The sequence below is a fragment of the Motacilla alba genome, chromosome 3 (assembly GCF_015832195.1).
Source record: "Motacilla alba alba isolate MOTALB_02 chromosome 3, Motacilla_alba_V1.0_pri, whole genome shotgun sequence".
Taxonomy (NCBI): Eukaryota; Metazoa; Chordata; class Aves; order Passeriformes; family Motacillidae; genus Motacilla; species Motacilla alba.
Window position 1 is genome coordinate 82,452,969 of NC_052018.1, and position 27,108 is coordinate 82,480,076.

The following is a 27,108-nucleotide window of genomic DNA, read 5'->3' on the forward strand; positions in this document are numbered from 1 at the left end:
AGAGGGTTTTGGAGGGCGGTGGGAGAGGAATAGCCGAACAAACAGTGAGCTGGCCGAGCAAACAGCGGCCAATGTGAAACAATCGGGTCCCGTTCTGCTAAAGCTCAGCAAATACTGCGTAAGACCTGCTGCTGGCAGTGGTGCTTGCCCTAGTCATCAGGTAGAGTATCAGAGGGCAGATACAGAACAACCTGGGGAGGCAGGGAGAAGTTGTGCAAGAGAAAGATCTGGCCAGCATGACTCAACACTCATTAGCGGCGGCACACCTACGAGAAGCCCATTAAACCTGAAAGGAAGAAGCTCAAGTACCTTCTCTCTTCCCTTTGTTGTAAATAGTCTCTTTTATCACACGCACATCTCAGTGTCTACAGAGACGGCAGCAGGGAGAGCAGCGCTGGGAGTTATAATCCCCTCCCAGCTCTGCCTGGACCCATCTCTCCTGCCCCACGGCCCCTACCAGCCGAGCTCCAGGCCTCACAGAGCTCCCCAAGACTGACGGGCTTGGCAGTGGTGTGATCCAAAAACCATTTCTCACCCACTGCCGTGGACTCTGCCTTCTTTAGAGCCATCCACCCTGATTTCTGCAACCTCCTACAAAGGCTGAAGTAGGCGAAGGACAGCACTGGCCTTGCACTGTGAACCATCCTGCACTGGGCTCACAGTGCCCGTAGCACAAGCTTAGAGATGCCCCCAGCTTTTAGGTTCAAGCTGGGCTCTCTGAACACCCTCCACCTGCACCTTGCCCTTGCCTGCTGGCTGGTATCTTGGACACGCAGTTGAAGAAAGCATTGAATGAGGGAAGGAGGAGACTTCTGTATGTATGTCTAGGTATAAATATCCTGACCTGGGGGATGTGTGCAGAGTGGACACACGAGCAGAAACTATGTCTACAGCACACCTGACTCTGGTGTCCCTTACTGGTACATCACTGGGAAAATGGCTTCGTTTTTCTGCTCCTATTAAAGGCAACAAAACATAGGTTTACACTGAAGCGCTTAGTAGACATACAGCTGTAGGACTGGCTGTGGAGCAAAACTCCCTCAAGTCACTTCTCCATTAGTATTTTACAGGAAGATAGCTAAACCCAGCCACCTCTTGCATATGGCTGCATTGCATTCCAGTGGGGGGATTGCATTTTGGTAAACACACCCTGATGAGCTTGGGTTTTAATCTGAGTTTTAACCTAGTTTTCTGTCTCACAGCATGGATCTCAGTAGTGGCGTGTCACTGATGTGTCTGGACTGCACACCCCTCTTAGACCAAGCTTGGCTGTCTGCTGCTGCTGCCCATACTCTCCCATTATTCTCCATCTATTTTAAAGATAAAGGGATGTCTTCTCAAGCCATTCCCATTATTTGGACTACTCTTTTGTCACTTTATGTCACTGTCAAACTCTCATTGTGTCCTCTACTCCAAATCCATCCCAAGTGTTCCTCTTCTGCCCTGCTGCTCCTAATATATCTGAGCTTTTGGGCTGGCTGGTCTGGACTAAGGTGGGCAGCCCTCTTGCGGTTTTGAAGAAGGGACCTCACTGCAAAGGCAGAGGCTCTGGAAGGTGTGCTGCCCTAGGGATGGACCGTCCCAGCCCTCTGAGCCCAGAGTGGCTTTGCTGTTCTAGACTGTTATCTGCTGCAAAGGAGACAGAGAAGACCCCTCCAAAAGGCTTGCTGTGGGTACTGTGAGAATGGGAAAGGGACACAGGAAGGAAGGATGGGGCAGGATGAGCTCTCAGAAATACCATCTTAGGCCCACTGTCTATTATCTGATTCAGATTAAGGTTCTTTTTGCTTTTCTCTTTCTGCTGTTGACACACAGAAGACTGATGCCCCCACAGGGGAGGGTTCAGATGTGCTCCAAATGATGTCAGCTTTGATTTATTATTGTTTAATATCATGTTGCTTACTGTTGCCATTTCATGAGTTAGCTCAGTTTGGGAAAGACTGCTATTCCTTGGACAGGACATATGGTCTGAAAATTAATTTTTTCCCTTGCCTAACTAAATATCCAAGGCAGACTGTTCTGTCATCAGAGCTTTGCTTAGGCAAGATCTTTGCTTGGCAGAAGTGGTGGGGGAGAAAGGGTGGATAAGGGAGAAAGCAAGAGGGGGATATGTGCGCTCTACCACAGCTGAGGTTTCTCAGTTTGTCTCCTTGTCTCCCCTCCACAGAACCTCCTTCCACTCTTGCCAGTTTCCCTGTGGTTTAACTCAGAGTTACATCTGGGATGGGGCCAGTGCCAGACATTGCAGGGAAAAGGGGCAGGAAATGCAGCTGCAGGTAATTACAAAACAGCCTGCTCAGATACGTCCTTTTGTCCCTGTCAGTCAGGGCTGGCTTGTATTTTGGAGGAAGAGGGCTTAGATCCCTTACATTTCTTTTCTATCTCATGTAGCTCTGGATGTTCTTTTTTATCCATTGAAACATCTGATCTTTTCGTGCTTCCTGCAAAGCTCTTGGCCTCCCTGATGACAATGATTTCCATCTGTGCTCTCACTCAGATCATTTCCAGGCTCCTTTTGGTGAACATGTGGATTCACAGGGATCTGGGCTCCCGTTTTGTGAATGAGCTCAAGGGAAGACTGCTTGAGCTCTTGCTGCCTCTCAAGCTCCACAAAGCTCAGCTCCCTGTCCTGCAATCGGCCGGTGGATCTTCATCAGGGTAGCTGGGTTCTGTTGCGCCTCTTGCCAGGGTGATGAGCCAAACTGATGAACTGTTCAGAGCAGGGAGAAGAAGACTTCAGGCAGAAGGAGAGGAAAGCTCCCAGAACCACATGCTCAAAGCCAGCCCTAGTTTCCACCTTAGCCAGAACCCTACCTGACACTCACTTTACTTCTCCAGTGTCCACCAGGAAGAGAAAGAACACTGCATTTGTTGCCACTACCACTTTTAGTATGCAGTTCTCAAGCACATAGACTTATATAATCTCAAAATGTTTGCTTATTTTGTTTGGCATGAATTTTAGAGGACATAACTGTGGTTTCCGAATATTTAAGGCCAATGTGTTATTTATAAGCAATGTCGGAAACATCCTGAGCATGTGGATTTTAGTGAGGAGAGTCTGCGTTTGGTATGTCCACACGCCTCAGGTTTGCCATTCTGCTATGCTGTTTGTGGTGATTGCATTTGAGGTTAGCAGTGTCTGTAGCGGTGCTAGACTCATGACATTCTCTTCTCAATATCTTCAATCTACTGGCAAACAGCAATGAAATTATCAGGCAGGTAGCGAAGGACTGAGTGAGACTCTGCTTTTGAACGCCTTGCAGTGCCCCTGTTTAACTCCCAGCAGCCATCACACCCCTGCGCCCTACTCTCCTTTGGCCCTCAACAGAGCCCTCACCATTTTCATCTGAGATAGCGACCACCATCCTTGGCATAACACCCCAACCTGGAACTACATTCCCAGGGAGGAGCAGGATGCAGAGAACTGAGCCTGCTCCTCTGTGTACTACTCTGTCCACCCATCCTTCATGATGTTTAAACAAAGCTCATCTCCATGCTGGCTGCCACAGCATTCACCTTCAGCGGCCTTTCCTCCAGGATGCACAATCCCTGCAGCACAACTGCCTGACAATTAGCCAAGAGCCAGAGCAGCTCCTGTGGCCCACGCTTTCCTTCTGCAGGAGCAATTAGGCTGCTCGAGACTGTCTTCAGTAGGCTGATGTTATCTCTGACCTGACGAAGATGAGCAGCCCTAAGCCCTTGTGGTAACCATGCCAGGGTCACAGAATCACAGAATATGCTGAGTTGGAGGGGACCCACAAGGATCATCGAGTCCAACTCCTGGCCCTGCACAGGAGTATTAAATTTCTCCTGTCTGCCTGTGTTCCTCTGCCTGCAAGATAGGCTGAGCTTCAGAAGTCTTCCAGCTATCTCCAGCCAGCAGGCAAGGATTTTCCCTTAGCAGCACCAAAGATCAAGAAAGCCTTTCTGCTCTGTGCTTGAGTCAAACCTGCAAGGCTTTTTGGAGGTGTATCCTGCACTGCCTGCAAAAGCCACGCTTTTCCTGGCATGTTGAGAGTAGAGAGCCACTCTGGCTGCTTCTGTAGGGGAGACCCTTAGCTTTCCAACTAAACCACAAAAGGTCTGATGTTTTGCTGCCTGCTAATTGAGACAAGATAAGTTTGCATTAGGGATGACTGTTCCTGCTGACACTGTCAGATCCAGAGGGTCTGCTCTGCTTGGGTGTTAATTGTGTCTAGGAGCACTTCCAGCCACTCTGTGTCACAGCCCAGGGAGAAACGATCTCTACCCTGGAAAGCTTTTACCTAATTAGACAAGACAGATAGGCAGGGAGACAGAAAGAAGGAAGTGGCAAAAGCCTTGCCCAGGGCCACGTGTTGGGTGAGTCGTGGCAGCAGGACGTGCAGCCAGGTCTCGTGATATTTGCACTGTGGATACACATTACATCCACCACAGGGATCAGGCACAGCATGGTACCAGAGCCATCCCAGGATCCACCTTCCAGCCCATCCTTCCCCTGCACCCACAGTCTGCATGAGGGCACTTCCCTCTCCTGGCACAAACCCCATCTTGGCAGGAAAAGCCTGGCTTGGCTGGGAGTGTGGGTGGAAGGACAAGGAGGTAAGCCCTGGCCAGCCAGCAGCCCTCAAGAGCAGATGGAGGGTTTGGAGCATCGTCTGCAGTGGGTGGTGACATCTGGGCAGATGAAGGGTATGTGGCCCCGGAGCCCGGGGCTCGAAGGTGGTGTGGCTGATGCTGGTGATAAACACACGGCCGCAGGAGTGATGTGGTGAGCCTTTCCTGTGTATTGGTGGTGGGTCCCCCTCCCAGAGCAACTACAGCACTGATCACTGAGCCTGGGGTCACCTCTCTGACGCTGTGGTGCCTGATGCTGCATCAGTCACCAGAGAGAGAAGACCGGGGTCAAGCTCCTCATATGTCACTGGTTTAGTTGGACTCTGTTCTCGGCTAATGTGGAATTTGTCATGGGTCAAAGAAGCCGGATTGGCACCAAAACTGTTCCTTTGATACCTGCCTTGCTTTGAATGGCTCCAAAGTAAAAATAATGAGACTACCAATGCTTCTCTGTATGCTGTGGGACACATTCTAGTAGGTCAGCCCCAGCCCTGTCCTGATCTCACACTGGCCAAGGCTCTAACCCATATCATCCCGTTGTGCTGCAGAGTTGGGATGTTTGAGTGACAGGACATGGAAAGAGACCAGTCCAGGCTAAGACCCTTCTTGATGAGATGTTTTATTCTTCTGCCCATGATTATTTGGGGTAGATGAAGATCTATAGTTTAACATTCTGGAGGAACAGTTTATATCTGACAGTGACTGCAAGTTCTTTAAACAGCAAGCCAAGGTCTTGCTAAGGAGGAGAAGGGTAGAAATGAGAGAAAATGACCCTGAACTGTGAGACACTGAATGGAAAAAAGATGCATATTTCAACTGTTTCAGCAGAGTTTCTTCTAAATACCAAAAATCATTTGGGAACTTCTTGCTGCTGCCCAGAGAATGGGAGAGGAGGTAAGTTAGGAATGATGTGTTTCCAGCAGTCTGGGAGGATCATGGCTACTGGGCTTCAGAATCAGTCTGATATGCAAGCCATTTCAGTGTATACATGCTCACACATTATTGCCCACAGGACTCCTAGTGTGTCTGTTAGCCCTGTTCAGCAATTTCTGATGTTTGGGATCACCCAGCATTTGGCTCACGGGCTTTGTTCATTGAGGAAAGTCAGCTGGGGCAAGAAACAAGGGATTTCACCTTTCTCCCTGATTAGATGAACCAGTCCAATGCAATTAAGCAGCTTAGCTAAAGGCAACAGAAGCCATTATTGCTGGGCTCCTTTGCTCTGCTTGAACTCTGTTATCCACACCAAAAATGTCAGAGGAAAAAAAAATTTTCCTTCTGTGTCTGGCGTCTCTCTGGCGCTGGCTGAGTGGCAGGTGCATATCTGAAATAACTCTGCGTCCATCTATCTGATCACCTTGTCTCCCTACTTCAGGCTGTCTCATTTGAGGTGGAGCGGGAGTCGGCCTCATAAGAGAGCAAGAACACCTGGCCAGGTGTGATTCTCAGCTCTCTTTATGGAAAACCTCCTTGTTTTGGCAACCTTCTTCACTGTCAGGGACAGAGCTCATCTTGGCTGCTGAACGCACCGTGCAAAAGTCTCCACCTGCCCCTTGGGAAACAGCAAGGGTTGATAAGGGTTGATGAGAACTCCTCTAGGTTCTTTGTGCTTCTTCATCCTTCTTCTCCACTAGGCCTGCACCAGAGCAGAGGGGATGCCTGGGGAAGGCATGTAACACACTCCACTTTTGGGATAATCCTGTGACTTTTCATCTGAGCCTGATCTGGATGTTAACTGCTGGGTTGGGAGGGGGTTTGCAGACTGGCATAAATATTGCATGGATTATTCTCTTCTGCTTATGAATATCCATGCTGCAGTCTCACTCTCCCTTATTTCAGCAAAAATGTGTAACATTCAAAGAAAAAGACACACACACACACAGAGATGCATTAATGTACATACATTCATATACATCTGTGCAATGCACAGAACTGATCCCTATATCCATCCCCAAACACAAATGGAGCTTGAGGGCAGGGTGTATTCACTGCTGTCCAAAACAGACTGTCTCTTCCTTCACAACTGGTCCTAGTTGATTTCCTATTTACCCAGATGTCCCTAAGCATGGCTCTGCTACTCAGACGGGTTTCCCAGTAATAACTCACTGTGAATTTTTATATTCAGGTGCTGCTATCACCCATTCATGTATTAATAAAGACAACTAAGGGCCTGTGTTTAGAAAGAAATCTATTTCCAATGAAAATGCCTCTAATCCATCTTGCTGGTTAGAAAGTCCTCAGTGTCCATTTGGCACAGCAGGAGTTGTGGTCCAGTAGTTGCTTCCAGCTAAATAGCCTAAGAAGTTGTCCCAAGCTCTCTGAAAGGCATGTGGGCACTTCCATTGTGCTTCAAACACCACTGTTGCTACTGGCTATAAAGTGTCCCTGCAGGAGATGTTGGCATATATCACAGCAGCTGCAACGTGATGCTTAGAACAGAGCAGCAGAGCTTGAGAGACAGGGTACAGAGGGCAGAGTCTGAGCCAGGAGAGGGAGCGGAGATCAGTGGAGGTAAATACACACCAACACAGACTCCTGTGGACATCACAGAAACTGCAATTATGGAGACACCTCTCTCTTTCTTCTAACAGACACAAGACTCACGCTGTACCATGGGAGAGGACCAGAATGGACCGGTTTGGCTTCAAGGTGAGTCTCTGTAGAGGATTAGGTAGGAATATGAGCTCTTATTCTCGTGACAGACCTCTGACTAGAATTGAAGATCTCATCCCTTTCCTTGAATAGATTGCGTGAGTTTTAAGAGCAAAACTGCAGCAATGAGCAACAGAATTTGCTGCCAAATGGGTAGAGCTCCTCTGGGTTTCAGAAGAGCTGTCTGGTGGACTAGATAACAGTCTACAGGAGCAAAAGAACATCACAAGCCTTCCCATCTTCTGTCTCATGCATGAGGACACTTCAAAGCTGCTTTCTCTGCCTGTGATACCTGGTGAGAAAAATAAAACACTTGCATTACATTCATGCTTCTGCCTGTGGGAGAGGAATGAAGAAAGGAGTCCCATAGGGCAGATGTTAGTTAGACTGCCTCAGGTGCTACCAGGAGGTCTTCAGATAGCACCACAATAGTTTGTGTAAGGAAGAGAGTTTGCCTTACTTTGGGAGGGGGGTCATGACTGCTGGTGTGGATTCTGACATTTGGGGAAGATTCATTAAAGCCTCAGAAGTGGGAGAAATGTCTGGTCCTATAAAAATGGCACATGGATGGGGAGGAAAAAGGAGGGCCTCTTTTCATGAAATAGTGTCTGTAGAGAGCTTATTTTTTCACTTTAGCAGGTAGCACATTATCCTGGGATGGACAATGATGGTTTCATTTCTGAAGCTGCTTGTCCCTGTGTTCCTGCAGACACAAATATTCTCCCCAATGGTTTTACAACACAGAGAGGAAAGTGACTTCATGGCATTCCTTTTCTGACTGTTTCTCTGACATGTGCTTTCTAAACATAGATCTAAAAATCAGAAAGCACCGGGAGAATTACGGGTTTCTACACCCTATTGTGCATTATAATAATTATAATTATTGTAAATACGGCCCAGACACTGTAATTTTCTGCTCTCCACTGGGCCTTTCTTTTTCATTTTGTTCTTCTTTTTATGACTGTTTTCTAAGAAAGTTTTCATATGTCACCTTATAGATGGGAAATGGCAGAGTCAGCTCTTAAAATAAAAGGAGAGGAGTGGCTTTGGGGGGGAATGGAGAAAATGATGAGAAGGGAGTGAGGAGAGGGAAATGTCATATAGTCTGGTGAGGGCACCAGTGGAGACAATCAGGAGACCTAGTGCTGTACCTAACCTATTGCCAACTTGCTGTGTGATTATAGGCTCCATCTTTGTACATTTTTGGTTGTGGAAGCCTTCTCTTATCTCTTATCTCTTATCTCATTGCCTGGCTCAGCAACTATTTGATCGTAAGTTTAGAGGTGCTGAACGCTTCTCACATGCAATGTCTGGTTTAAGTTAATGTAAGGATGTATGGTAAAGATATTTGGATAGGAGGAGCTTTTACAGCATTGTTCAAGGATAGTCAGGAAAACCTGGTTCACATTTTGGATAGAGTGGTAAACTATGGTACGGGCTCTGGTTCTGTGCCCTGTGAGTCTCCAGGGCAGAGAGGTGGCTTCAATGTGCCTTCTTGCACCGGCAACTTGATCCTCTTCCTGTGAACATTAAGGCACGGCATAGAAACATGGAGACTGAGAATCAAGTATATCCAGTATTTGTCCCAGCAGGAAATCAGAATGTGGCTAGGGTATGGACTTAGATGTGTAAAGTAGAAAATGCTCCTACACCTTAGAGAACAGGTACAAGTAATGCCACCTACAGTTGGATGAGCAGTGAGAAAAGGAAAGATGCAGCAACCAGCATGAGGAGAAACAAAATATTCAGGCACTCTGGAGTCAGGAAAGGGAGTTTATTCAGACTGAACTTGAATAAAAAATTATTAAGGAAATGGAAAAAGGTAGAATAAGATGGGTAAAACCTGGGGGATATAGTGCAATGAACAGTAGGAAAACAGCAAAAATATCTATGTGATGTAGAGAATAGGAAAGAGGAAGGCAGGCAAAGGAGAAATCACCTGCAATGAGAATCAGTATTTTGAAACAATGAGCTGAGTTGAAACATCACCACCAAAAACACAGCAAGAGATTCAGATTGTACTACAATGATTTATTCAACTTTTGCCCGAACAGGAGCAAAGTGGTTTTGAGAAGTCTCTCACCGAGAACTTGGACTTCTTCCTCTCCTCAGGAGTCTTCACTGGAAACTTCCAAAGGAAATTAAAGAGCAGAAAAATGCACTCTGCTCCACAACCAGGGGAACTTTGCTTTTACATAATTGTAAAGAAAGGAAATTAGTCTTTCTGGGTGACTTTCTACCAAGAGTGTAAGGTTTAGAGTGGACTAGGGATGTGAGAGATGTAGGTATTACTCTGCCAATGAAAAGGGAAGATTGCAGCCAGTGCAATCAGGATTTTGGCTTCTAATTCAAGCCTGGAGAAGTGATTGACTGTAGTCTGAAAGTGGGTTAGTAGAGTTTAATTTCTGCCTTTCCCTCTGTCCTGCAGTAACCTCCTGAATCACTCTCTTAGTACAGCAACTCCAATCAGTTGCTTCACAGAGGGTTTCCTTGATGCTGAATTTGCTGTTTGCAAATGTCCAGAAATCTGCTGCTGAAAGGAAGAACATTATCCCTTTGCTGTATGGGTCAAGAAGTTCTTACAAGAAGGTCTGTGTATTTGCCTCTGGCTGTCCATAAATACAGTGCTACTGCAGGCAATGCAATAGGCTGAGCACAGCCCTGTGCATTAAGAGGAACATTTGCCGTAGTATTTGGAAATAAGTCAAATCATCTGCTATCTGCATTTCTTACAAATACCACAGATTCCTTACATTTGTGCCTCCACCATTCCAAGCTGTTGCTTTGACTTGCTAATAGGTCTCTGTTGTAAAAAAACCCATGTGTGCTTCTTTTTTTTTTTTTTTTTTTTATGGAGCTAACACTCAGATGTTACTTTGTGCCCAGAGAGACAGCAAGGACATGGAGTCTGCTGGATTCCAGGAGGAAAGGTCTGCAGGGCTCCTGGAGGGAAGACTACCTCAGGTATTTATGAAAAGAAGGTGATCTGGTTGAATTCAAGACTGTATCACAAACTATGTGCTTATCTGGTGTCAATTGGCAGTTTCATTGAATTAATTGGAACAGTGCTGATTTATAACTACTGTGGGTTTAGACAATTCTACATAAACAGCTCCAAGGAAGCCCCTTTCAAGGCACCAAGAGTCTGTACCGAGAGATAAATCTTGAAGAGCTATAGGACCTTGCCAATTGCCTTCCAAACTCTGCTCTTCCTTATCACTGTAAAGAAGGTATGGAGCCTTTCTGATCCAGGTTCAGCCAAATCACTTTCCATTGCTCGCAGCTTTACTGATGCAACTCCTCCAGCCTGTCCTGAGTCACTGATCACAATTAAAAGCCAGCAGCAGTCACAAAGACATGGATATTCCCAGCAGCAGCAGCATCAGGTGAGAGATGGTGTCTGGAGCTAGGGTCATGTGCTAAATTCTAGTTTGACCCATGGAGAAATACACACCAATGGAGTAGGATGACTGAGCCTTGCGCTCTCAACTTGGGATTGGCTGTCTTTCCAAGTGGTAGGTGTTCACCCCAAGACAAGGTGTTACCTTGTTCAGCAATCACCAAGGCTTGCAGAAGAGAGGACTGAAAGAAAAGTCATGGCTAGTACTGAGCAGGTGTTAAGAAGAAAGCTGGATGAAAAGTGCCTGAGGATCCCTGTGGGCATACAGAGGTAAGGATTTAGCCCCTCAGACAGTAGCCATTCTTTGTGGGCTTACACACCTTTGCTGCAGTCCTGTCTGTGGTGTAGCAGTAACACTCAGCAGCCATCTCTGCAGCAGTGGGAGGAGGATGGTGGATATGTTACCCACCACACAAGACTGCCAGAGGGCTGTGTGGCATCTGCCGCACGTGCCTGGGCCCTGGGTATTGGTGTTGCTGAGAGCACTCAAGAAGAGGAGAACGTGAGGATCTCCAGAATAGACAGCTGGCAGTTTAATTTCAGCAGGGATAGGTACAAGGTAATGCAACATGAAAAATCAATTTAAGCTACTTACGTAACATGACAGGCCCTAAATTATTTATTTCTTACTCAGGAAAACATCAAGGTCCTTTTCAGGCTCCTTAAGCAGTAGGGATCACAATAGCTAGCACTGAAAATGCTGCATTATGATACCTTCCTATGAATCGAAATTATGTCTACATTTGAAACAATGTACTCAGATTTTGTCACTTTTCTGAAGGATATATCAGAAATAGAAGATGTCTAAAGATAGTTGATACAAATTATTAGAAAAGGATTTCACAAAGAAAAGTTTAGGACTATTAATTTAGTGAGAGAGATGTGACATGGGAATGAAAAGAATATTGGCAGGGAGAAGGCGCATAAGATCCAGGCATTTACTCTTTATTAAAATACCAGAATGAGCAAGAAAAAGATCATGACTTAAAATACTATACCTGAAATACTAATAAAGGAACACACTGCATTACACTGTATGTAACCTGTGGAATTCACTGTGTGAAAGCACGACTGGGGCCAAGAGCTTGGGAAGACATTACTCTCACATTTTCCATACAGAAGCAATAAAAATATCATCCACCCCTACACCAGCTGGGCTAAAAACCTACATGGGATATAAATCTTCATCTTGCATGACAATAATTGCTGTGAGCTAGACAAGGAAGCCTGTTGCATAACTGTCCACTACGAGGGTTTTACTACCTCCCATGAAGCATGTAGTGCTGGCTGCTGGCAGAGATGTGCTGCTGGCAGGGATGCTGCCACTTTCCCTTGCCATCCCTCCTGTTTCCACACAGTTTTTCCTCTGGAGCAGGTCCTTTAGTTGTGCTGGCGACCTCTGTATCAGTGGGACAGACAACCTTCTTAGGTGCTTGCAGCAGTGAGGGCTGTATTTGGTGTGTGTGGCGTTGTTCTGGTGAGTTGGCTGAAATGAGACATGCCTCTGGCCTTGGGAGATGGGAAAGCTGGGAGACATTCCTCTGGCTCCCTGCAGGGGCAAGCTCCATGGGTAGGAGTCAGCTGCAGGGAAGATGCCCATCTGCTGCAGACATCAGCATTCCCCTGAGACCGAAAGTTCCAGGGTGAATCACTGCTGCTGTGAGCAGCCACCACCAGAAAGCATGAAACAGCTCCCTTAGGCAGTCAGCACCCAAACTGTGAATTGGTCTGGATAGAAGGGCTGGAAGTCTGGCTTTGGCCCAAAATTTGGTACAAAGCTGGTGCAGAGAACCAAAGGTTCTGATGTTTGGTGCTGGTGCCTGACCTGGAGTTGGGGGCAATAAATTTGTGGGCAGTCATCTCTGGAAAGGCCGATTCAAAATGTGAGTGTAGCAGGAAAGAGGTGCTGTCTCCTTGCCAAAAGATGCTTTATTACTCTTCATCTGCACTATGATCAGGTGCCAGTCAAGAATGGGACTCTGCTGCTCAAGGCAATGCTCATACAGAGCAGCAGATACGAATCTAACAGATGTGGCTATTTCAATGTCTAGAAGAGAAGAGGAGCCAGGGGAACACCAAGGCTGTGGGTTGCCCTAACGTGCCAAAAAAAGTCCCATTATTTTCTTCTTAGCCCTTGCCCACAGATTTTCAGGGCAAGACCCTCAACTTTTCCATGTGAAGAATAATTCTGAAAAATATTTGCAAATCAAATATATATTTTTTTTTCTTACAATATGGATCCTCATAGTATTTCCAGTTTGGGAATTTTAGGGTTTACATTTTGTATTTTATTTACATCCTGGAATTTCAAAGCATCTGTTAAAAATCCTAATTCATGTCTTTTTTTGTGTGTTTTACAGAGATTGCTGCCTGTTTTAGGACAAAGCTGTAGTGCATGATATGACAAGAGATTTGAAGCCTTCCATTCTTCTATTTTTAAGCACAATTAAGGGCAGCTGTTATATAGTACTAATTTAAAAAATCTTATCTTTCTCTACAGATCAAAGTGACTTTTGTTTGTAATGAAACAGTCTGACAAAAAGTCAAACACAAAAAGTGTCACACTGCTTCATTACAAAACAAACAGGAGACACTTTGATCTGTGAAAAAAAGATAAGGTGTTTTAATTAGTACTAAATAGCAGCTGTCCATCATGATTTAAGAAAGGAAATAAAATGGCAATATTTCAAGTCTTTCATATGGTGAAAGCATGCTGGGTCCCTCATTTAGTTAATGAAAACTGCAATACAATTTTGAATTTTTAAAATTTATGAATATGTATTTTTTCACCCAGAACAAAGAAGATGCCCATATTGACATATTTTGCCAGGGAAATTTCCACTGATATTCATATCTGGTTATTAAAAACAATGCATTTAATATAAAAATCTTTTGGGGCAAAAAGCTGTGTTTTAAAACATTCCAGCCTGCTCTGTCTGCAGACACTGGTGCCAGGTGTAGCCATGCTGGGTGGGGTGTGGAGGTAAATGACACAATGCAGAAGCAGCTTCACCAACACGCTGCTGGCACGTCTGCAGAAAGGTGAAGCGCAGTACTCCAAGCACATGTCATTTGGTCAAGTCACTCTGTCTTTACAGCTCGGCCCTTGGCACCCTCTTCACTGCACCATGAAGCCACATGCATTCCTGGAGGTGTTGGGGGAAGGCAGATTAGCTGAGGTCTCACAGATAGTGCTGGCTGTTAGGAAGCAGCAGCTAATACCAGTCTTCTCTTCAAGGAACAAGGCGCCCTCTCAGTGCAATCCTGCTGAGCTTTTTCATGTTCCTGGTCCAGGACAAGTGTTTTGAAGCTGTCAAATGTTGCCAAAAGCAATGCAAGTCTGCTCTTAGAAAAACAGTGGTTATCTATCTGTAAGTATTTCCACTGATTCTCCCCGTCTCTGTGTGTTGTGCAAACCTGGTGAAGGGAAACTCCTGTCCCAGGGAGCTGTACTAGCAGAGGGTGCATAAACTGCAGGAGGACCCCATTGCTGCTAATGAGGTCAGGGTGATGGATGACCAGGCAGTGGGTGAGCATGTCAGAGGGTCAGTCAGTGGTCTGAGCTATGGAGTTAATTTTGTTCTTCTCTTCCACTTTGCTTTTAACAGGCAGTGAATTTCCTACCCCATGGAAAGGGTCCTCAAAACAACATCCTGTGATCTCAGGGGCAAGCAAACATCAGTCTCAGTCCAATTCTTGAACGTCAACTCTGCCCCTTGTTCCCGGATCATTGAGAGCTGCTGGGCTCCTGTTTATCTCACCTTTGGTCCTGCTCTGTGTTTACAGTTAAGCTGTTCATTCAAGTGCCATATAAGTTTGTTAGGATTTGCTGAGGGAGCAAAGGTCTTCAAGCAGAAGATGAGAACAGAGGAAAAATAGCCTCTGGCTGCCACGCTTCTCCAGGGCTTGCTTCAGAGATGTTACTCAAGATGGGGTGGCAGCTAATAAGTACAAAAAAAAGAGCAGTAGCGGTAAGTCGGCAAAATTTGGAGGCCTCTGAGACTCCCCTTTGTGCTTGTTTGTGGTTGACTTCTCAGTGCCTTTATGATGGTGATGATGCATTCATTGCTGATTTTGCTTCTAGTATTTTATCAGGAATGGTTTTTATGGTTGCACTAAATTCTGAAATACAGATGGAGTGACTGCTTCTGCTCCCTCACCCCAGCCATTCACGTTTACAGTCTTCCATATTTGTGTAATATCTGTGGTAGATAATATAAATAAACAAAGTGTCATGGGGCGAAAATATACCTTTTGCATATACCTTTTGCTGGCACCAAATCACACAATTAGGAAAAAAAAAACGAGCTTTAAGGCACGTAAGGGCAGGTTTTCCCTCACTTGCTCATATTCTGTGAGATGTAAGACGTTCTATGAGATCCAAATTTAGCATTTTAGTTCTTCAAGGAAGAAAACCTCGTCAGGCTAGGCCTTTTTGATAGAATCCTTGATATCTCTGTGAGGAAGGCACAGGCCTCCAATGCTGTAAGAATGCCTCAGTAGTTGCTATGACTGAAAGACAGTGAAATCATTTGGGACGCAAGAAATTCAGGGCTGTGGCTAAAAAGGCACATATTGCTTATGAGGTAAACAGAAGTCAGAGCCACTGGAGAAGAATGTTAACTCAGGCAGGGACTAAAAAAACATCTGCCTAATGAAGGACAGTAAAAATATTGTGTGAAGGTGGAAAACAGGTGATTGTTTGTACCATTTCAAAGGCACCCTTGAAATAATATTTATGAAGGGTCAGGAGAGGAAAATCCATCTGTTTATCCAGGAAGCCATACTGAATAAAACTGGAAATGGTAGCAGCACCAGGGGTCAACACCAGGTGTGGACGTCATGTTTCAACCACTTCCTTTGGGCTGGCAGTAGTGTTAGGGAAGGGTGGCCATGCAGGTGGCTTGTGCCTCAGGGTGTGACTGTGATGGCGAGAGCAAGCCTGAAGAACCAAGCTCCTGTAGAGGCCAAGAGTTAGTCCTCCTGGTATGCAGTGTGATGTAAACATGAAGGATTAGAGCTAAGAGGCTATGGTGAGGAGATGGCTGGAGGAACTGAAGGAATAAACATGCTGGAGGTGGAATCTAATATTTTGCTGTATTTTCCAACTTGTGAGTCGGAGGAATCACAGCTGGGTTTGCAGGACTGGCCCAAAGTGGAAGCTACCCCTGTCCATAAAGTCCACCTCTATACCACATATGCCCCAGTGACTCTCCTCTGCACATCCCTTCTGCTTAGGTCTGTCCTTTTAGGGACTCAAGTATTCCTTATTTCCCATAGCGCATATAAACATGTTCCCAAATCACAGTCCCTTTCTCCACTAACCACCCCTTACCCAGGTTCATAAGGGAAGAACAATTAGCCCACCAGGCATTTATCAGCTTCATTTACAGCCTTCCCCAGGTGGGAGGACCCAGTATCCTTACACAGCCCACATGCTCGTAGCCACACCAGCCAGAGGCGGCCTCCTGAGGCTGCCCTGGAGCTGCCCCTTTGGTGGCAAGCTGCATGACATTTCCACAAAGGCCCTTCTTTGCTTTTCCCCTCAAGAAAGTCCCAAAGATCAAATAATCCAATACACGCAACACCGCGTTGTGGTGGAGGAAGTGCTGCTGGGGTTGCAGGCAGGGAGTGGGACTGCTCTCACACGGGTCCCTTCAGCCAGTTTTCTTACTTTCTTGCTTACTATGGGTACCCTTCCTTTTCCAAGCAGGCATCTGGAGGTGAGCCAGGACTGGTGACCCGGCCGTCCGCAGTGTATGTGAGGGTCCGTGGCATCCTGCCATGTAATTCAGGTTGGCAGTACGCACCTGTGCAAGCCCTGCCCTCAAATCCCAAGGAGCCCTTTTGGCCCCATTTTCTGGAGATAGTGCAGCACCAGGCATGGCCCATGCCTTACGCCTTTTCTCCAGGATGATAAGCTGACTGTCCCTGTCAAGCCATGTCTCTGTGAGATGCCCCACACTCCATGCTGCGGTGAAGGCCCGAGGAGACCACAGTCACCTCTGCTCTGAGCTCAGCCTGGGCTCGTGACTTGTGACCTTGTACACATTTATCCCATAACCACAGAGGGCCTTGGCCTGGTCCTGGGCTCAACATAGAGAGCAGCATCCCACGTGGCTGTTTTATACCTCTGGTTGGGGATCTGCTCATGTTCTGATAGCTGGGTCTCCAAATGGCTGCAAGAACCCTCAGTGGGAGAGGGGCACAAGTTTTCAGGGGTCATGACCTCCTCCAGAGTACACCAGGAAATTTGTGGACAGGACATCACAAACCCTTTTCTTTCCTAACAAAAGTCATCTCTAGACGAGATTATGGGCTTTTGGCCTGTGTGGAACTTCCCACCTACTGGTTCCACAACTTAATTGAGAATTAGTTTTCAGCCATTTCCTCTCAGCAGCCACTGTGAGAGGCTCTGGTCCATGAAAACAAAGCCCTTGCCTTGGCCTCATGCTAGAGCTGAACATGCCAAGCAGATGGCCAGTCGGCCGTTTCTTCCCATCTCTTCAGTGGGGGATCGCAGGATGCTTTGATCATGTCCTCTGAGTGAGGACAGCTGGGCTGTAAATCAGGGTCCCTGCTGCCCTCAACTCTTTCGTCCACCCAGCCACCATAGAGAGGAGACATGTTTTTCCTTTCCATGCAGGGGTGAGCCAGGGTGAAACCTAGACCTGACAGCTGGGCCAATAGACCTTTCTGTGCCATTCACTTCTTGCTTTTTCAGGAATTTTCCACTTTAAACTCCATCCAGCTTCACCTCTTCCATGCAAATAATATAGGCAAGAGGTCAACTTTTTTCTTGTGTATAGAACTACCAATTACACTTAGATGATAAGCTGAAAAAGTGCCAAATTTCTTTTTATAGCTTCTTTATTGCTCCCTGTCTGTGTGTATAGAATGAGGAGAGCTGTGATTTACATGGTACCTTTAAGGCTGATCTGTGGAAACTGGGAATAGACCAAGATAATTTTAAGGCAACGGGGTCATAAAGAAATAAACAAACACTGGCTAGCTACTGAAGCATGCATGCTGCCTTTTCCATCTTAAAAGGCAAGAAGGTGATGCGTGTGAGGGCAGGACAGCAAACTTGGAGGGAAATTTGAAGGAGCTCAGTATTTCTGATGTTACCCAACCTCTAGCCAAAAGCTCCACTTCTGCAATCACTTTTCCAATGAGGCTCTTGACCTCTGTTAAACATGCCATAACCCTGGAGGAGTTGTGTTCAGTAACTGGGCTCTGAAACAGACTTCTACTCCAGGCAAATACCAACCCCCTTTTAAGATGGAATTCAATATATTCCTGAAATGTGGTGTCTGTGAGAACTGAGGACCAGACTGGGTGAGCCAGGCAGACCATATAATCTTACATTCCTTGGCTGGAGACAGGTAGTGGATGTGTGCAATTCTTGTACAAATCAGGTCTGCAGTGGACTGGATTTTTCTCTCTCCAGCTGTCACCCTGTATCACTCTTGCCATTTGGAGTTTCCAGGTCTCTCTTTTCAGTTCCAGAGGGGTTCTGTCTGTCAGACAAAACATTAATTAGAGCCTCTATTGATACTATCGCACTCATTTTGTGTCCTAGCAGATGCCAAGTGAGTGAAACAGCCTCCCTGTCCGTGCAGTCCCCAGAGAACTGCCAGTCCCCTCTCCACATTCCACCTAGTGCAGGAAAACACTAGAGCATTAGAAAGACACCTATAAACTTTGTATGCATTTGTGTGTCCTTGGTGTTATAAAAGCACCATGCTCTGAAACTTCTTTACTCAGGTGGCCAATCTATGCGCTGGTATACAGGCCCAGAGGAGCTCAGGATGTAGTCTAGGAAGACAGGACTTTCCTGAGGGCTGTGGAGGAGCTTCCCATCTCCTGCACCATGCTTTCTAGCATCAGAATAAAATCTTCAAGCAAATGAGGCTGGCTTTTGTACTGGAGTAATTTCCTTTACCACCATGTATTTGACAGTGGGCTAACAGGCTCCTTGCTTTGCTCGTGGTACTGCCAACTGCAGCATGTTGATCTGCTGATCCTGGTGAGCAGAGAGAGGCTAAAGTTGCCATGGAACCTACCTGCCTTCCTTTGGGCCTCACTCCCAAGTTCAGTGGTTGACAAAGAAACGGCCAGGTCCAGTGAGCCCCTGGCACTGAGGTTTGCTGGACCCTCAGGGTTTTGGCAGACTGCACATACATGTTAGGATTTCTTCTTCTTGGGACCTGCTTTAATCAAAGCTGGGTGAAGGGAACAATTCTTTGGGGTCGTGCCCACTGCCAACACTGGTTTTTCTGGTCACTGCTGTTGGATATAATCCCCACTCTGAAGCACGCTTTGAAGCAACCAAGTGTGTTAGAAGCATTGAGGAGCGTTTTAGCTTGCGGTTCTTGCATGAGGGTGCTGGGAACGTGAATTTCAAAGCCTTTTGGTCAGTTGGAAAATCTCAGTCCTGAGATTTAGAGTGAAGACGGGATGAAAGGGTAACACACAGGACATGCAAGTAAGTCACGACTTCCTCCCAGGCAGCAGTTTCCCACAGAAAAACAGGACATGTCTGCCATGCAGAAAAGTGTAAACAGTAAGTTCTGCCCATATCCATTGGCCAGTGCTGTGTTTTGAAGAGGCAGGAAAACCTGTCACGCTGGTGCAGCTGCCCATGAGAGCAGGTGACTAGAGTACAATAGGCAGCCCTGCAAAATCACCAGGCGGATGCCAGAATCCTGCAGTTGCTGTGGACCATGTCTGAGTCATGTGCAGGGTCCAGAGACTTCCCTTGTGGTGCAGAAAATGAGCAAGGCTTTCCTCTGAGTGTTCCATTTTTCCTGGTGCAAATTGTTGTTGTGACCTTCAGGTGCAGGCACATCAATTATAAAAACACACAAATTAATGCCTGACCTTTCTAACAACATACCAGCAGAGGGAAACATCCTGAGCTATGAAAGAAACTCAAAGTCACTCAACCACACAAAACCCAGGCAGAGTAGGTGGACCTAACAGCACACACTGGAGATGGCAACTGTACTGCACTGTGCCCTGAGGCGAGCCTGTCCAAGGGTGTGTGCAGTCCTTAGGGCACCTACAGGCCTGCCACACACTCCCTTTCTGCAGATACTCAATGTTACATCATCACTCAATCTCAAGGGGTTGCTAATGAGCTTTGGGCATGCTCTGTTATTAGAAAGGACAACCCAGCAGCTGCACGTGCTACATGTGCTGGAGGCGAAGGGAATACAACTGAGAACCAGAATCCAGGGTGCAGGTGCAACACTGACAGACCTGCCAGTTTGTAGCATTGGTGACATGCAGCCACATAGGTATGACATGGGTCAGCACAAAGGCCAGACTTTGCTTCCCTCTCCACTGACATGAAAGAAACTTCTATTCCAGAATGACTGCTAGTTTTGTCTAAAGAAAAATTAGAACTAGTTTTGTTCTGAAAGATGCACCTAGTCAGGAATGAGAGGAGTTCAGGATTCATCTCTGGAGGCTTTTATCCTACCCATAATAACATCACTTTTGAGAACTTTCCAAAAGGACCTTGGGTAGCTTGTTACTGTCCAAAGGCTACAAATGGGATCATTTTCCATGTGTATGAATTTCTCTACCAAACAAAACCCACACTGCGGTATGTAGCAAGAATTTTCAAAAGTTGCTCACACTCCAAATCCCACCCTGGGGTTTGGTTTTCACAAGGAAGTATTTGGCACTAGCTTGTATGAGTCTTGAAGCTTTCAGGATCTCAAGGTGAAGCCATGCTGCGTCTCCTTCATGCAGAGTGCAGACACAGGACACAGAGATCCCTGTGCTCGACAGCACACTGTCTACAAGCAGAAGGTGATCTTTACTGTAGGGATGAAGGAGGCCTGGGTATATTTCCCAGGGGGTATGCACACCGCTGTTCTGGTTGTTGTCATGCACATTAGGGAGCCAGCTGCTGCTTGGTAACATGAGGCACCCACATCACTTCTGTCACTGACTCAGGCTCGTCGTAAGTGATAAGTGAGGAGGATGGTGTACCTTTCCAATCTGCTGTGACACCTTCTGGCAGAAGGTGCATCACGGTGACAGATACATGCTCCACAGGTGTGGCTCCCTTAACACCACCTCCTCCAAGGCAGGCAGATCATGGGGCTGTGCAGGGCTTCTAGGCAGAGTCCACGTGCACACACGTGGAGCTGCTCACATGTTCTGAATGATGTTGTAGGCATGCTGGGCCATGTGGGGCAGGGAGCATGCTGATCTGCTTGGCTGCTGGGGCTCCCAGCAGTGCTGCTATTTGTGGAGTGCTGTGGGTGTTTTGTCTTTCTTCAAGTGCAATAGTTTGCCCTAATATGCTTGGGAATATTCTTGATGATGAAGTCACAGGGCCTCGTGTGATCTCGACAAACATACAATTACAAACATACAATCTAGGGCCAGGCTGTGCAGGCATTCAGAGCAGAAGGCATTTTGTCTTGGGAGATCTGTCATCGCTCAACAAGTTAGATGTATTTGAGTTTCTGGTGAACTTACGTTCACATAAAAGAACAAAAAGACCTATTGGATCATACACAGCACATAAGAACATAGCAGTGGCCTTGCTGGCTTGGACCCAAGTGTTCACCTGAACATTCACTTAGGTGTGGGTGTGGGGACCCAGGAGGTCAGGCAGGTTGGGGTGAGAAGGGTTGAGGTGTGGGAAAGGACAAGACAGAGCCAGCAGGGAAGATATGCCCTGGCTGCTGGGATACTCATCCCAGGGATGAGGTGAGTTGGTGGCATATGGGTGAGAAGTCTGCATGTGGCCAGGTGTCTTCCTGACCGGCTGCAGCCCTCTGTGAACATGCACCAGTTTCAAAGCACCACACAGACAGCCACAGGCATAGGTAGGAAAGAATAACAGCTGCCAGGAGGCCAAAGGCCCAGAGTAACTCTGGTGCATGCATGTTTCATTATTGCTGGGTTGACTTGGCACAGGGAAGAAATTTATAACCAACAGCAGGTTTGCCAGAGCAGTTAAACAGAGCAGTGCAACAATACAAATAAGCATTTAAAATATTTTATTTTGCTTTGTAATTCGTTTCAGGTTGCAAAGAAGGGTAATTTTGTCAAGCCTAAAGTGACTTTTATAAGGTAGACAAATTCTCAGATCTTGATGTTGAATTGTGCACCCCTTTGCCTCCCTCAACAACAACAACAACAACAACAACAAAAAAAAAACAAACCAAAAAAAACCCAAACCTTTTTTTTTAAAATTGGCACATGTGGATAGTAGAAAACTTGAGCAAGGGAACAGTTCTTGTCTCTTCTAAAAGTAGCACATGGGTCCAGGTCATGAAAACTTAATGAGGGTAGAAGTTCCCCTCGTTTTTAAAGCTAAAATTTTGTAAGAGCAGTTTATTAGTGGTAAAGTCAGTCCCAATGTGATGCTTCAGATATTTACCCAGACACTTACAGAGAGCAGTGCTGATGTCCTAATGCCATAAATCCATCTTGGTTACTGAAGATAGCTGTCTGATTTGCTCTGCTGCTGTGCTGATGGCTAAGTGGCTTGTGCAGTTCCCTCTCCAGGAAGGTACTTAGATAGACTGCACCTGACAGCCTGATTTACAAAGGTGCTTTTGAGTACATTTATGTGTCATGGTTGGTTGCCACAACAGAGGATTGGATGTAAGTTTCTTTCCACTGATCTGAGCTGTTCTCAGTTACTCAGAATTCTCAGGGATGGTGACTCAACCTCTTCCCTGGGCAATGCTTGAGAATTGGTGAAGCATTTCTTCACCCTTTTGGTAAAGAAATTTCCATTCTAAATATTGAATCTATACCTCTCCAGGCACAACTGGAGGCTGTTTCATCTCATCCTGTGAGTTGTTACGTGGGAGAAGAGACCAACATCCATGTGGCTACAACTTCCTTTCAGATAGTTGTAGACAGCGATAAAGTCCCCTCTGAACCTCCTTTTCTCCAGATTAAACACCCCCAGCTCCCTCAGCTGCTCCTCATAAGACTTGTGCAGCAGAATAGGGACAATCCCTGTCCTGGTCCTGCTGGCCACACTACTGCTGGTACAGGCCAGGATGCCATCGGCCTTCTTGGCCCCCTGGGCAGACACTGGCTCATGTTCAGTTGCTGTAAACCAGCATTCCCGGGTCCTCTTCTGCTGGGCAGCTTTCCAACCACTCTCCCCAGCCTGTAGTGCTGCAAGGGGTTGTTGTGACCCAAGGGCAGGACCTGGAACTTCACGAAGTTGACCCTCCATCAGTTGGTCTCAGCCCATTGATCCAGCCTGTCCAGATCCCTCTGCAGGGCTTTCCTGTGCTCCAGCAGACTGATACTCCAACCCAAACTGGTGTGTCTGCAAACTGACTGAGGGTGCACCCAGTCCTCTCATCCAGATCATCAGTAAATATTAAACAGACATGTCCTCAACAATGAGCCCTGGGGAAGAGCACTTGTGACCAGCCGCCAGCTGGTGTGACTCTGTTCTCCACCACTCTCTGGGCTTGGCCATCCAGACAGTTTCTTCCCCAATGAAGAGTGCACCAATCTACGCCATGAGCAGCCTGGAGAATGCTGTGGGAATTGGTATAAAATTCTTTAGTTAAGTCCACGTAGATACATCCATTGCCTTTCCCTCATCCACTAAGAGGATCACCCTGTCACAGAAGATCAGGATGGTCAAGCAGGACCTGACTTTCATAAACCCATGCCTGATCCCCCCATTGTCTTGTGATGCTTTCAGTCCTAGAGAAGTTCAGTACTATTCTCTGCAGGCAGAAAATTCCACACAGATATCTATAATTTCAGAAAGATACAACGGAAAAGGCTGTTTCTCAAAGTTGACAGGGCTTCTGCTCATAGCTGTGTACCTAGCAGCTAGGATCTTTTTTTGGAGACAAGCGGTTTGAGGAGGACATAGCATTGCCTTTGATAGCAGACCTAATGACAGAGGGAGCTGGTCTGAAGGTGACAGATGCCCAAAGAATCTATTGCTGCTTGTGTCCAACATGATGAAGGTGGCAGTGATGCCTGTTCCCTCACGCCTATGCACGAGAACCCCCAGCCAGTGGGCTGGATACTAATCTTCCACCACAACAGAACCAACAGTGCTCACTGATCCTGTTAACTGGGGGCTGAGCTGCTACTTGGCATTTGCAGCTGCTGTTGTAAAACAGCATAAAGTCAACTAAGACCAAACAAGACCCAGATTCTGCAAGACCTCCTGGCAAGTTTCCAGCCTTCTGGGGCAGAGATAAATGCAGAGAAACAAGGCAAGAATACATTACAGCATCCCTGCTTGAGACTTTTGTCAAGGGTAGCACTAGCAGCATACTCTATCCCAAGCAGGTAAATGCAAATGGAAGTGGGGGGCTACATGCCATTTCTTTCCTCTTCCCCACTTCTCCTTCCAGGCCAGTTGCACATACTAACACGTCCCCTCTTGAAGAAAGAGTAGCCATCACAGGAACCAGCCCATAACCTCCTCCATCATTAGCCTGGTTCCCATTCTGTCTGACAGCCTGAACAACCTCCTTGGTTGGTCCATGGAATAGGAGTGAGGAAGAGAGTCTGCCTCCCTGGGGCTCATGGTTGAGCTGATGAAAGGCAGCTCACTGTTTCTCACTGTTGCTGGAAAATTGCAGCTTATTCTGCTCTCAACTGCTGCAATTTCTGCATCAGTGACTGCATCTCCTGACTTCAGTGGCAAGATGGATGGGAACAGCCTTCTTGTCAGCAATGCAAGAACCATTTAGCTTGTGAAAACACCAGTGGGAATGTGTTGCCATTTCACCATCAAAGTACTTTGTAATGGTTTCCTTATGTTATGGATGGTCTCCAGACACTGCATGATTGCAGTGGCCCCAGGGCTGTTTGCTGAGTGGAAGGGTGTCCCTATCCCTCCTTCATTCCCATTCTCTGTGGGATTTTCCCAGCTCATTTGACATAATTGGGATGTTGTCCTTGCTTTTATCAAACTGCACAAAAGGACAACAGATCACCAGTGCAGGAGAATCCAAGAGCAGAAAAAAGAAGTCTTCATGGATGCTGTTTGAAATTTCCAGGATGCCAGCTGGGTCTCCTCATGCTGCAACATGACAAACACCAATACAATGCCTGAAGTGTGAGATGTCACAGAACACCTCACAACCAGCCTGTCACGCTGGGTGAAGGGGTGGGAAATAGGATGGTGCACTCAGCTTTCAGCAGTGGTGCCGACAGGCTGGAATAAACCCCAGGGAATGACTCTGGATCGCTACCAGGGATCTGAGAATTTGGATCAGCACAGCAGAAGAGGCAAACAGAGAGGGGTTGCTGGTACAAGGATTTCAGTATGTAACAGGGGCAACAAGTCACATCAAAACCTCAAATCTGTTAATGAATATTTTTAAAGAAAGGACTCACAGAGAGGTAGGAGGTCTAGAAAACTTGCTTCAGGAAGTGCTCTGACTGGGTTCACATTTAAGTCAGTTTTAAAGGGGACCTACAGCACTAATGCAGAGACAGCTGTCAGGTGATGGTGGGATAAGGAGGGGAGGGGGTCAGGATCACAGGTTTGTCATGAGCTTCAGTGAACAATGTCACTTTTCCAAGCTTTCTAGTCTTAGTATTTGTTTTTGTGAGGCGGCATGCAACTGAAGATGCATGGCAGGACAAGTGTATGCACCTGTCTCTGACAGTTATTCTTGATACCAGGTTGTGCTGTATGTTGCTGCTGCTCTTGTTTCTTCATCCTCTGCTACAGGCTTCCATGGCAGGATTTCAAAGCTTGAGAGAGCAGAGGCTCTCGTGGTTAATTTTCTATTAAATGTGTTAGGAAACACATCTCAGGAGGATGATGGTCATGCTCTTTTAACAACAGCAATCATTAATTCAAGGATCCCAGGAAATTCTCCATTTCCTTTGTCACTCCCAACCCATCTTCACTTCACTCAAACCCTGTGCTACTTTTCAACCCTGCTGGGTTTCATTTTGCTGTTTCCAATACTGCCTGACTCTGGACAGTAAGGGCAGCTGAAGGAGTTAAAGCAGCCAGCTGGCCAGGGGAATTCAGACATGCAGGAGCTGTCTAAACACACGTAGCAAGTCGGCTGGCTGGCACATGACCCACTGAACAGATCAAACAATGCTGCTAGGAGCCAAGAACAATTTCCAGTACCTGCTGCAGTGTCCATATCTTCCCTAGGTCCGTCCCCACTCCTTCCATTTATGGCTAAGTCAAAGTCATATCCTCCAGCATTACTGAAGTGACACGCACCTGGTTCTGAGCATGTGTCTCACAAGGTGACAGCTGCTCGTGCTTAGGCAAAGTTTATGCTGCTTATGTCCATGACGGCATTTGAGTCAACAGATCACTGGGTTGTGAGCGCATGTGCATCCACTGAAACAGAAGTGCTTGAGCCACATGGGAATAAAACAGTGCTTCATCTTGCACTGTTATATACCTCATTCCCTTCCCTTCCCTTCCCTTCCCTTCCCTTCCCTTCCCTTCCCTTCCCTTCCCTTCCCTTCTCTTCTCTTCCCAGAACTTCCCCTAATAGAAGACATGACTCACACTAAACATTGACAAAACAGACAAACACTTGGGGCAGCTGGTTTGCAGAGGCACCAAAAGTATCCTAAGCTATTGCATACTTTGTCAGTGCCACAGCACAGGAACTGACTGATGTTCACTGTTGCTCAGCGTAGATTTGGGATGCTGGGGTGGGCAGCTGTTGAGAAGAGTTGGGAAGCATGTAGGCCCAGCATTCCAGATGCAGAAAGAGCAGCAAGGGGCACGCCTCTCACCCATTTGTTTGTCCAGTTTGTTTCAGGGAAACAAAATTCCTATTTCCTTCCCATGTTGAGAAGCTTTGAGCTAGTTTTGTGGAGGGATCCTTACAATCACTTCTTCATCCTGTTTCTGAACACCTGAGCAGCATGAGGATATGTATGGTTGTCAAAGGAAAGGTGGAATGTCTTGCTATGCTGAAGTTGGGGAGTGTTATTTTTCCTTTCACTTTTCATTTGTGTCTTTGAAGGATGAAACAGTTCCTTTGTAGAAATTTCCTCACATTTGGAGTAGAAAGAATGAATGCGGTAACTTCTTGTAGAAGCTCACACTCCATGCATGAACCCACATCTGTTCCAACCAGTTAGAGGAAGGTTCATCTTGCAGTTGAGATTTCCCAAATGCTGAAGAAGTCAAGCTGTCAGCCATGATGTCAATCTCAAGTGATAGCTGCTCCTTCTGTTATCCCAGCCTTTGCACTGGGACACTTTGAAGTTAATGACTCTGACCTCTAACTTGGTTGGGTGTGATGTGGGACTCCAGGGAAGAAAGGCCAAGATCTCAGCTGTCCTGGGGGAGCCTGTCCTGTGGTGGGGGATCCACACTGCCAGGAGCCTGAAAAAATGCATAAAACTTTTAAAGTTTTATGCATTGCCACATTGTACCAGTTTGATTGCTGCATCATCAAACCATGGTGACAAAGAAGACAGAGCAAGATCTTGCA

At 46.6% G+C, this 27,108-nt stretch overlaps 1 long non-coding RNA gene across 1 annotated transcript; it reads right to left on the reverse strand.

Annotated features, from left to right (window-relative positions):
* Window positions 1-14,728: 14,728 nt before the first annotated feature.
* LOC119698921 lies at window positions 14,729-26,000 on the reverse strand. Its single transcript, XR_005256308.1, has 3 exons — window positions 25,773-26,000; window positions 18,015-18,168; window positions 14,729-14,850 (listed from the first exon to the last, which is right to left on the reverse strand). It is a non-coding gene; the product is annotated as an uncharacterized LOC119698921 (long non-coding RNA).
* Window positions 26,001-27,108: the final 1,108 nt, after the last annotated feature.